Source organism: Cebus imitator, unplaced genomic scaffold (genome assembly GCF_001604975.1).
Source record: "Cebus imitator isolate Cc_AM_T3 unplaced genomic scaffold, Cebus_imitator-1.0 Scaffold299, whole genome shotgun sequence".
Classification (NCBI taxonomy): domain Eukaryota; kingdom Metazoa; phylum Chordata; class Mammalia; order Primates; family Cebidae; genus Cebus; species Cebus imitator.
The window spans coordinates 626,595-639,350 of record NW_016107614.1 but is presented as its reverse complement, the minus strand read 5'-3'; the positions used below and the strand labels follow the sequence as shown (position 1 = coordinate 639,350).

At 39.0% G+C, this 12,756-nt stretch overlaps 1 protein-coding gene across 10 annotated transcripts in view; it reads left to right on the top strand.

Annotated features, from left to right (window-relative positions):
* R3HCC1L (R3H domain and coiled-coil containing 1 like) overlaps positions 1-12,756 on the top strand; it is a 97,254-nt gene that overhangs the window by 18,015 nt on the left and 66,483 nt on the right. For all 10 annotated transcript variants that reach the window (XM_037729320.1, XM_037729328.1, XM_037729326.1 and 7 more), the window contains one exon: positions 10,475-10,584. The gene's annotated coding sequence lies outside the window, so the exon portion shown is untranslated. The remainder of the gene's footprint in view (positions 1-10,474; positions 10,585-12,756) is intronic.

Genomic DNA, 12,756 nt, shown 5'->3' with positions numbered 1-12,756 from the left:
GATTACAGGCCTGAGGGATTACAGGCTTGAGCCACCTGGCCCAGTTATTTGAACCATTTTTAAGTGTATAGCTTAGTGGCATTGTATTTCTTTGTTATTCACATTGACAGTCCCATTGTAGTTTTAAAGTACCTTGTGAAAAAATACAGAGACTTGGTAAATATCCTGTCACTACTTGAACTTTCACTCACTAATTTTAATATCCATTGGTGATTTCTGCCTAATTTTCATAATGTTTCCTAAGTGGTCATATTCTAACTCCGTTATTGCCTCTACGCTTATTTATAATAGCACTTTGTTTATTTTGACATTGTCCCTGACTTGGCCAGTGGGAGCCCCTTCGATTCTTTTGACATGCCCCTGTCATTCTTTGAGCACATACTCTAGGCTCATCTTGCACTTTCCCAGCCCCAGCCTTGGAATAAGGGATTTCCTCTTGGAGCCCTGCTTCCTTTTCATAGAGAATGAAGCCACAGTCTGGACTGTAGATGTCTTTCTTGGTTGCAACTGTTATTGCTTCTAGGCCTTCTCAGCAGATATCTAGGAAATAGATATATGTGAGAGGAGGAAGTGTGTGTTTGTGCATATGTGTGCACACACTAGTACATCTTTATTAAAAGCAGTGAGTTTATACAGATACCTTAGACTCTGACTCAACACTACAGGGTTTATTCTGTCCTTTCCTTCATTCCATATTTGTAGCTCTGTTTTCTAACAGTGAGAAACATGGCCCTATTACTCATATTTTTGCTTCTCAGATCAATTCTAGAATATAAGAAAATAGTTTAAGAATTGTTAACTCATACCACCATTTAAAAGACACCTAGTAAGTAGAATTCAATGTTTGTTTATAGTTTTTTTTTCACTTTAGCCAAGGGCATTTAATCTAAATCTGTACTGTGTAATAATAGCGTAGCTGTCAGCCACATGAATAGAGATGTGTTGCAGATGTAAAATGTACATTGGATTTGAAAAGTGACTACAAAATAAATAGGAACTATCTCATTGATATTTTAATCATAATTTTTGTTGATTATGTGTCAAAATATTTTCAGATGTATTAGATAAAATATGTTAATAAAATTAATTTCACTTTAATGTGGCTACTAGAAAATGTTAAATTAGATATGTGGCTTCATTATATTTCTGTTAGACTGTGCTAATCTAAAACCATGTTCAAAAGTTACTTGGATTAATTTTCCTTCTCTAACATTCTTTCCTTCCTCCCTGGGGTTATGTTACTCATTTGAAATACAGTTTGCTTCATTTATTTCTATTTGTGTTCTTTTTTACTCAATCCTAATTGATCTTATTTATTCTTCAGTATGTGAAACATCAACATATTTACAAAAGTCAGAACTCTACAAAAAAAGTATATATTCAGGGCACTGTCACCCATTCCTTCTGTCCTCACTCTAACCTGTCCTCTGTAGGTTACCAATTTCATGATTCTTCCAGTTATCCTTCATGTGTTTTTTTCCCTCAGGATTGAGGAGATAGATGTATATTTTCTTATTTTTCTTTCATTCTTACACAAAAGGTAGCATACTATAGATAACTCTTTTGTACTCTTGTGCTGTTTCTAATATTTGGAATTTACAAAAAGGACTGCAACCTTGTCCATTTGTATTTTGGTATGTTGAAGGTGTATTTGGGGATAAATTTTTAAAATGGAATTATTGGACCAAAAGTTAAAAGTGTATGTAGTTTTCTTAAATATTGCTAAATCCTTTTCTGCAGGGGTTGTACGAATTTGAATTCCCATCAGCAGTGTATGAGAGGGTCAGTTTCCCCACAACCTCTTCATCAGAGTGTGTTGGCATACTTTTTAATTTTTGCCAACTTGATAGATAAGAAATAGTATCTCAGTATAGTTTTAATATTTGTTTCTCTTATTAGTGAAGTTGAACATGTTTTCATTATGTTTAAGGGTCATGTTTTAATCTTTTTGTGTGAAATGTATCTTCATTTTTTCCCATTAGATGTTTGGTCCCCTCCCCTTTCTCAATTTTTAGGAGTTTTTAATATATTAGGAATATTAACTCTTTACTGATGATGTATGTTACAAATATTTTCTTTCAGTTTGTAGTGTTTGTGCATGGATATGAATGTTTAAACCTTTATTTAGTCCAGTTTTTGAGTTTTTTATTTTATCCGAACTTTGGATTAAAATGAGAGGTTTCCCTTGTACGCATGGTAAATAATTCATCCATGTTTTCTTCTAGTACTTGTGTGGTTTTAGTTGTTAATTAGGATCCTTGATCTATTTGGAGATACGGTTTCTTTAAAAATGAATAAAAAGACCAATTTTGCCCCAGTGTGTTCTTTGATACTCTAACTTTATCATATATGAAATTTTCATTTGGTTTATTTCTAGACTTTCTGTACCATTATCACACAGTTTCAATTACAGAGGCTTGATAGTATGTCAAGGGCTATCTTTTATAATCTTTAATGTTTTCTTGACAATTCTTGCATATTTATTTTTCTGTTGAACTTTAGTATCAGCTTGTCTGTCTTAATAAAAAAGCTTTTGTGTATTTTTATTGGGTTTATGTTAAGTTTATAAATTAACATATGGAAAACTGACATTTTAGTGCTGTTGGTTTGTGCTGAGATTTCTGTCCAAGAACAAAGAATATCTTTCCATTTGTCAGATCTACTTTTGTGTCTTTCAGGAATGTTTTAAAGTTTTCTTCATATTTAACTCCTTGATAAAGTCTCCATTTTTTTTTTTTTCCAGCTCAATAATATGTTTTGTAGATCTTTCTTTGTATGTCTACAGTGTGGATGTACCATAATTTATTTAACCTGGCTGATGTGGATGGACATTAAAATTGTTTAAAATTTATTACTACTGGTAAGGTGCCAAGGTGGCCAAGAGAAGCCAGCACTGGAATGCAGCTCCCAGTGAATGAGATGCAGAGGGCTAGAGGACTTCACGATTCCAAACGAGGTGCCGGGTTCATTTCTCTGGGACTGATAGGGCTCTGAAAATAGGCCCAGGAAAGGAGCCGAAGGGCGAGAGCTGCCCAGGGGGCCAAATCAAGATGGGATGGGGGAGGGGGGCCCATTCCCACCTGAAATGTGCAGCCTGCTCAGAGGGTCAGGGGACTTAACCCACTTGGTGCTCTAATTCGGATTCTGTGCTTACCTTATCCCTCCTGCAACCCATGGCCCACAAGAGCCCTGCCAGACGGTGGGGTGCTGTGGGTAGTTGATGCAAATCTGAGCAGTGGTTACTGCCGGTGGCAAGTAGTCGCAGGAACCTGGGCGGGAGTTTGGACTAATGCCAGTGAGACAGACTGTCCCACAGAGGGAGGCAGAGTTGAAAGCAGGGAAACAGACCATAAGGACTGGCAGGCCACACCTCTACAGAAGTCAAACTGAAGCCCTCACTAGAGAGCTTGGCAGCAAATACACCTGCTTGACCCCAGCCAGGAAGCTCCAGCTCTGGGAGAGACACTATTGGGAAGGTGGGGCCAATCTCACCTGCAAACAAACTCCGGGGAAGGACCACCCACCCAGCAACCTGCCTGAATCCTAGAGAGCCCAGCAGTGCCCTTCTACAAGCTAAAAGAGATACAGCTCTCACTTCAATAGAAAAAAAGTCCACTCAGAGACTCCTCCTGAAATTACCAACTTCAGAGATTAAAGGGCAATAAATCCACGAAGATGAGAAAAAACCAGCACAAAAATGGATGAAACCATCAAAGAACAGAACACCTCTTTTCCCAGGGGATCACAACTCCTCACCATCAACGGAACAAAAAAAGACAGAATGAATCTGATGAATTGACAGAAGCAGGCTTCAGAAGGTGGATAATAATAAACTTCTCTGGGGTAAAAGACCATGTTCTAAGCCAATGCAAAGAAACTAAGAACACTGAAAAAGTGTTAGACGAAATGCTAACTAGAATAACCAGCTTAGAGAAGAACATAAACAACTTGATGGAGCTGAAAAACACAGCATGAGAACTTTGCAAGGCATACACAAGTTTCAACAGCCGAATTGATCAAGCAGAAGAAAGGATATCAGAGATAGAAGATCAGATCAATGAAATAAAACGAGAAAATAAGAAAAGAGAAAAAAGAGTGAAAAGAAATGAACAAAGCCTCCAAGAACTATGGGATTATGTGAAAAGACCTCATCTACCCTTGATTGGCGTACCTGAATGTGAAGGGGAGAATGAATCCAAGTTGGAAAACACTCTTCAAGATATTATCCAAGACAACTTTCCCAACCTAAAAAGGCAGGCCAACATTCAAATCCAGGAAATACAGAGAACACCACAAAGATACTCCTCAAGAAGAGCAACCCCAAGGCACATAGTTGTCAGATTCACCAGGGTTGAAATGAAGGAAAAAATCCTAAGAGCAGCCAGAGAGAAAGGTTGAGTTATCCACAAAGGAAAGATCATCAGACTCACAGCGGACCTCTCGGCAGAAACTCTGCAAGCTAGAAGGGAGTGGGGGCCCATATTCAACATCCTTAAAGAAAAGAAATTTCAACCCAGAATTTCATATCTGGCCAAACTAAGCTTTATAAGTGAAGGAGAAATAAAATCCTTTATGGACAAGCAATTTGTAAGGTTTCTTTCTGATGTAAAATGAGGAAACTGAGGCAAGTATGAGAAAATGAGAAGCCAATTTATTCAGCTTCCAGGTGAGGTTCTGTGGTCTAGGAAGGGGCTAAAGAAGTCACGCATGGCTGTTTAGGTCATGGAGTTTTATGGGAAGGGAAGGCAATTGATTGGCTATTGGGGAAACAAAGCAAAGGCAATTTTATTGGCTGTCAGGAAGCAGGAAGTGCTTGAAACTAGTTGCTATTGGTAGGCAGGTGGGACTTTGGGTAAGTGGGTTTTGATTGGCTGTTGGGGAAACAAAGTGAAGGCAATCCTATTGGCTACTAAGAAGCAGAAAATGCTTGGAGCTGGTGGTTATGGGTAGGCAGGCGGGACCTTGGGTAAGCGGGCCTTCCGGGGGCATGCAGAGCAGACTGCTACCGGGCAGGGTCTGATGGGGCTTTTTTAAAAAAAATTTTCTTGTAGTGTTTATTAACAGCAGCCTGGGGGTTGAATGCATAATTTAGTGCTGAATGTGGGCTTGGGTCTGGTATGCGGAGGCGGGTGCGGGGAAGCTGTGCGGCAAGGCTAGATAACGAGCTTGGGTGATGATGCAGTTATTAGGCGCGGAGAGAGATGGATGTATCTGTTTAACCCTCTGTGAGGCAGCTGGCCTTACACAATTGCTGAGAGATTTTGTCGCTACAAGACCTGCCTTACAAGAGCTACTGAAGGAAGTACTAAGCAGGGAACAGAACAACCAGTACCAGCCCCTACAAAAATGCACCAAATGGTAAAGAACAATGACGCAATGAAGGAGCCACATCAACTAACGGGCAAAACAACAAGCCAGTAAGAAAATGGAAGGATCAAATTCAAACGTAACAGTATTAACGTTGAATGTAAATTGCCTAAATGCCCCATTCAAAAGACACAGACTGGCGAACTGGATAAAAAGTCAAGAACCATCGGTGTGCTGTATTCAGGAGACCCATCTCACATGCAAAGACTCACATAGACTCAAAGGGATGGAAGAAGATTTACTAAGCTAGTGGAGAGCAAAACAAAACAAACAAAAAAAAACCCGGGGTAGCAATCCTAGTCTCTGATAAAACGGACTTTAAACCAGCAAAGATCAAAAGAGATAAAGGAGGGCATTACCTGGTAAAAGAATCAATGCAACAAGAAGAGCTAACTATCCTAAATATATATGCACCCAATGCAGGAGCACCCAGATACATAAAGCAAGTTCTTCATGACCTACAAAGAGACAGACTCCTGCACAGTAATAGTGGGAGACTTTAACACTCCACTGACAATATTGGACAGATCAACCAGACAAAAAGTCAACAAGGATATCCAGGACTTGAACACAAGTTTGTACCAAGTGGACCTAATAGACATTTACAGGACACTCCACCCCAAATCCACAGAGTACACATTCTTTTCAGCACCACATTGCACTTACTCCAGAATTGACCACATAATTGGAAGTAAATCATTCCTCAGCAAATGCAAAAGAACGGAAATCAAAACAAACAGTCTCTCAGACAACAGCACAATCAAATTAGAACTCAGGATTAAGAAAAGCACTCAAAACCACACAATCACATGGAAACTGAACAACTTGCTCCTGAATGACGAAAGGATAAACAATGAAATGAAGGCAGAAATAAAAATGTTCTTTGAAACCAAAGAGAATGAAGACACAACATACCAGATCCTTTGGGACACATTTAAAGCAGTGTCTAGAGGGAAATTTATAGCAATAAATGCCCACATGAGAAACAAGAAAAGATCCAAAATCAGCACCCTGTTGTCAAAATTGAAAGAGCTAGAGGAGCAAGATCAAAAAAACTCAAAACCTAGCAGAAGACAAGAAATAACTAAGATCAGAGCAGACATGAAAGAGATAGAGACACAAAAAACCTTCAAAAAAATCAATAAACCCAGGAGCTGGTTTTTGGAAAGATCAACACAATAGATTGCTAGCTAGACTAATAAAAAAGAAAAGAGAGAATAATCGAAAAGATGCAATAAAAAATGATAAAGGGGAGATCACCACCAATTCCTCGGAAATACAAACTACCATCAGAGATGACTACAAACAACTCTATGCAAATAAAGCAGTAAGTCTGGAAGAAATGGATAAATTCCTGGACACTTGTACACTCCCAAGACTAAGCCAAGAAGAAGTTGAAACCCTGAATAGACCAGTAACAAGGTCTGAAGTCTAGGAAGCAATTAATAGCCTACTGATCAAAAAAAGTCCAGGTCCAGTTGGGTTCACAGCTGAATTATATGAGACATACAAAGAGGAGCTGGTACCATTCCTGTTGAAACTATTCCAAACAATACACAAAGAGGGAATCCTCCTTATCTGTTTCTATGAGACCAACATCATCCTGGTAACAAAATCTGGCAGAGACACAACTAAAAAAGAAAACTACAGGCCAATATCCATGATCAACATTAATGCAAAAAAAAAACCAAAATACTGGCAAACCAAATCCAACAGCACTTCAAAAAGCTTATTCACCATGATCAAGTAGGCTTCAAATGGGGAACGCAAGGCTGGTTCAACATAGGCAAATCTGTAAACGTAATTCATCACATAAGCAGAACCAAAGGCAAAAACCACATAATTATCTCAATAGATTGCAGAGAAGGCCTTCAACAAAATTCAACAGCCTTTATGCTAAAAACCGTCAATAAACTAGGTGTCAACGGAACATATCTGAAAACAATAAAAGCTATTTACGACAAACCCACAGCCAGTATCATACTGAATGGGCAAAAATTAGAAGCATTTTCTTTAAAAACTGGCGCTAGACAAGAATGTCCTCTCTCACCACTCCTATTTGATACAGTACTGGAAGTTCTAGCCAGAGCAATCAGGCAAGAAAAAGAAACAAAGGGCATTCAATTAGGAAAAGAAGAAGTCAAATTGTTCCTATTTGCAGATTATATGATCGTATACTTAGAAGACCCATCATCTCAGCCCAAAACTTCCTTAAGCTGATAAGCAACTTCGGCAAAGTCTCAGGATACAAAATCAATGTGCAGAAACCACAAGCATTCCTATACACCAATAAGAGACAGAGAGCCAAATCATGAGTGAACTCCCATTTACAATTACTACAAAGAGAATAAAATACCTAGGAATACAACTAAGAAAGGAAGTAAAAGAGCTCTTTAAGGAGAACTACAAACCACTGATCAAGGAAATAAGAGAGGACACAAACAGATGGAAAAACATTCCATGCTCATGGTTAGGAAGAACCAATATTGTGAAAATGGCCATAACTGCCCAAAGTAATTTATAGATTCAGTGCTATCCCCATGAAGCTACCAGTGACCTCCTTCACAGAACTGGAAAAAACCACTTTAAACTTCATATGGAACCAAAAAGAGAGCCCGCACAGCCAAGACAATTGTACGCAAAAAGAACAAAGCTGGAGGCATCACACTTCTGGACTTCAAACTATACCATAAGGCTACAGTAATCAGAACAGCATGCGTGGTACTGGTACCAAAACCGAGATATCGACCAGTGGAACAGAACAGAGGCCTCGGAGGCAACGCCACAGATCCACAACCATCTGATCTTGACAAACCTGCAATGGGGAAAGGATTCCCTGATTAATAAGTGATGTTGGGAAAACTGGCTAGCCATGTGCAGGAAACTGAAACTGGACCCCTTCCTTACACCTTATACAAAAATTAACTCCAGATGGATTAAAGATTTAAACATAAGAGCTAACAGTATAAAAACCCTAGAAGAAAACCTAGGCACACCATTGAGGACATAGGCACAGGCAAGGACTTCATGACTAAAACATCAAAAGCAATGGCAACAAAAGCCAAAATAGACAAATGGGACCTAATTAAACTTAAGAGCTTCTGCACAGCAAAAGAAACAATCATTAGACTAAACAGGCAACCAACAGAATGGGAAAAAATTTTCATACTCTACCCATCAGACAAAGTATCCAGAATCTGCAAAGAACTAAAGCAGATTTACAGGAAAAAAAAAAACCATCCAAAAGAGGGTGAAGGATACGAAGAGACATTTTTCAAAAGAAGACAAATCTGTGGCGAAAAACATATGAAAAAAATCTCATCATCACTGGTCATTAGAGAAATACAAATCAACCACATTGAGATACCATCTCACTTAGAATGGTGATCGTTAAAAAATCTGGAGACAACAGATGCTGGAGAGGATGTGGAGAAAAAGGAACACTTTTACACTGTTGGTGGGAGTGTAAATTAGTTCAACCATTGTGGAAGACAGTGTAGCAATCCATTACTGGGTGTATACCCAAAAGATTATAAATTGTACTATCATAAAGACACATGTACATGTATGTTTATTGCGGCAGTGTTTACGATAGCAAAGACCTGGAACCAACCAAATGCCCATTCATGATAGACTGGACCAAAAAAATGTGGCACATACACGCTGTGGAATACCATGCAGCCTTAAAAAACGATGAGTTTGTGTCCTTTGTAGAGACATGGATGAATCTAGAAACCATCATTCTCAGCAAACTGACAACAGAAAACCAAACACCACCTTTTCACTCATAGGCGAGTGATGAACAATGAGAATACTTGGGCACAGGGAAGGGAACAACACTCACAGGGCTAGGTGGGGGGATGTGGAAGGGAAGGGAGGGTCAGCGGGTGGTGTGTGGGCAGGGAGGATAGGAGGGGATAACACAGGGAGAAATGCCTGACGTAGGCAATGGGGGTGGGGCAATGGAGACAGCAAACCACCATGGCATGTATGTGCCTATGCAACAATCCTGCAGGATGCAAGACATGCACATGTACCCCAGAGCCCAAATACGATTAAAAAAAAAAAATTTTTTTTTACTGCTATAAACAGTTCTGGAAAAAGTAAGTATCCTTGTAGAAGTCCAGTTACTCCTTATGATAAATTAATCAAAGGAGAATTGCCTTGTCAAAGGCTTTTTGACACACCCAAGTTTCTGAAACAGTGTTCACAGCTTTCCGTATTAGTAAAATGTGTACCTCCACTGCCAGTGTGTTTGAGCCCTATCTGTTGACTTTCAGCAAAATAGAGCTTTTTTTTTTTTTAATATTTGCCATTTTTATAGCAAAACAAAGTATGTTTAGATTGCGTTTCTTTGCTAACTGATGAGGTTTTATTTTTTAATCCATCCACCATTCGGCTAGCCTGTCAGCCAGCCAGCATATACTTACTGAGTATCCATCATGTTCCGTAACCTATCCCATGCGTTAAAACTGTAGTAATGATTATAAGTTGAACATCTGTATATGTTTGTCTCTATATCTGTGTGTGTGTGCATGTTTGAGATAGGATCTCATTGTGTCACCCAGTTTGGAGTGCAGTGGTGCGATCACAGCTCACTGCAGCCTTGACCTTCTGGGCCCAAGTGATGCTTCCAACTCAGCCTCTTGAATAGCTGGGAGTACAATTGCATGCTACCATGCTTAGCTGATTTTTGTATTTTTTTGTAGAGATGGGGTTTTGCCATGTTGTCCAGGTTGGTGTTGAAAACCTGAGCTCCAGTGGTCTGTCTGTCTTGGCTTCCCAAAGTGCTGGATTATAGGCGTGAGCCACCATGCCTGGTCTCTTTTTTGTGATTTTTGTTATTTTGTGTCTTTTTTGTTGTTGTTGACAGTTATACTTTCCTATCCGCAGGTCTGAGAATGACAGAAGATGCTTTTTCCTTATTCTGTCTGGTTGATGAGCTTCTAAAAGTGTTTTTATATGTGTGTCTTCATTGCACATTCTGTGGCAAATCACTGTGTTAAACTCTTAGTATTTACCAAGTGAAATAATGAAAGTTAAGTGCCTAGACAGGTGTCAAAGAAATAACTGTATAAAAATAACTTTTATTATTACTGTTTTTTAGGTGAGGCTGCTGTCGGTTAGAAAGGAACTTTTGTATAATTTGCCTTCAGACACAGTGTATCTGCATGTTGTAGAGTTTTATTATTAAGAAAATAAAATGTCACTTATATGGTAAGTTGCCTTTATTATGCATATTTTATAGAAATATTGTCTGTTTAAAGATTTGTTTGCTTGTATTTTGTTTTTAGTGTCATTTTATTTTGTAACTGTCATGTAAAACGAGTTTGAAAATGGCAGTTTCCTGAAAGATGTAGGGTCTTTTGAAGATTTTCTTACTTCTGTTTACTGTCTGTTTTAATTTTATTGTTTGTAGTAGAGAGAACAGGTGCTGTTTAAATATTGGGATTAGTTTTCAAAGTTGGATTACCAGCTTTGCTCTGTCTCTTTCCACTGTAACAGTGAGAGTTAACATCCTTCTTAAGCTCTGGCTTCCCTAGTTATATAGTAAGCAGCAGAGATGCAGTGTTATCTCAAGGGTTTGATTAACTGATTCAGGAAGAATAGGTGGTCATTTAAATAGTGAAGTATTATAAAACAGAATGAAAAATGTTGTTAAATAACTTAGAAATGAAAAAAGGTAACTGGTTTTAATGTTTAAATATTACCCTATAAGTATTTATTGTCAGTTAAAATTTTTTTTTTCAAGGAAGATTTAGTAGGTTGATAAAACCTACTGTTTTGTGAGGTTTTCTTACTCACATCCTCTGATGATCTTTTGAGTATATTTCAGCTTCTGACTCTCCTGTGTAGCCAGTGACAATGGGCTAGCCAGTGCGTAGGGTGATAGCTTTAATGGTAACCAGAGGGTTGGTCACAGCGATTGTCAGAAGATAAATATACTCATGTGCTGCTGACGCACATTGCAAAACTTGGATGGAAATTATGACACAATACTGGTGATTTGCCGAATTTTCTCTTAAATGGTTTTGCACAGCTAAACACAGTGAGAAATAAATGTTGATGTTGAGAGCTGAGTTTAAACTACGTAGTCTCAAATAGAATCCAGGGATGAGGAACTCTAGGCACAGAAAAAAGAAACAAGATTATCCTTAGATTGGGTTTTTTCTTAGTCTTTTTGCTTTTGTTAGCATCAGAAAACAGTCTTAGGTATTTCTAGATGTTTTGCATAGCTCATGTGAGTAGAAGCGTAGGATTTCATTGTGCATGACTGAAAAGGCCTTGGTCTCAGAGCAAATCAACATGAGTTTTAATCTTGGTTATTTGAAATCTCCTTGTACCTGTCTTATTAGGAGTATTATTTTTTTTTTAAGAAGAAACTAATTTGCAGCTGGCTATAAAGAGTGACATTGTATCTGGGAAAATGCTGTACTAACACACCGTGCTGTCCCACAAGAGTACTTCTCAAGTCCCCAAACGCAGTGCTGACAATCTGTGACAGCCTGTGAATTGTTGGGCAGCAGTAGGGGAAAGTGGACAGCAGAGTGAGGTGGTTGTGTGTAAGTTACAGAGAAGATGGGGAGGGGAAGAAGTGAGACGAGCAGAGCAGCTTCTAAGTTTTGTGGGCAGTTTGAATGGAAGGTGTTTTAGTTGTTGGGTTCTGCTAATATAGCTCTGAAACAAATAGCTAGAGGGTGGGGTGGAAATACTGTATTTCACCTTTCCTTTTAAGGTGTTATTCATTCTGTCATCTAAACTGTAAGTTTGGCTGGGTGTGGCAGCTCACCCCTGTAATCCCAGCACTTTGGGAGGCCCAGGTGGGCAGATGACTTGAGACCCGGAGTTCAAGACCAGCCTGGCCAACACAGGGAAACCCCATCTCTACTATGAATACAAAAAATTAGCTGGCCATGGTGGGGTATGCCTGTAATCCCAGCTATTTGGGAGGCTGAGGCATGACAATAGCTTGAGCCAGGGAGGCAGAGGTTGCAGTGAGCTGTGATTGCACCAGTGCGCTCCAGCCTGGGTGCCAGAGTGAGACTTTTTCAAAAATACAAATAACAAGAAACCCTGTAAGGTTATATATTCTATTGATGAAAGCATGGGTTGGATGGAATTAAAACTTCTGAGGAGACTAGAAATATCACATCATACCAGGAAATGAAACTGGAAAGGTACGGGTAATGGGGATAGGGCTTATCTTTTCCAAGAATTATTGTAGTAGTAGTAAGGCCAGTTACCATATCTAGATCCACAATGGCTATGCCATTCATCTCAGATGAATGTGTATCTTGTTGTTTATTTGATTGATTTGATACATATACTATCAGCTGTTACTGTTTCTACAGCCAGCATTGTCAGACATGAAGGCAGGAATTTACGGAT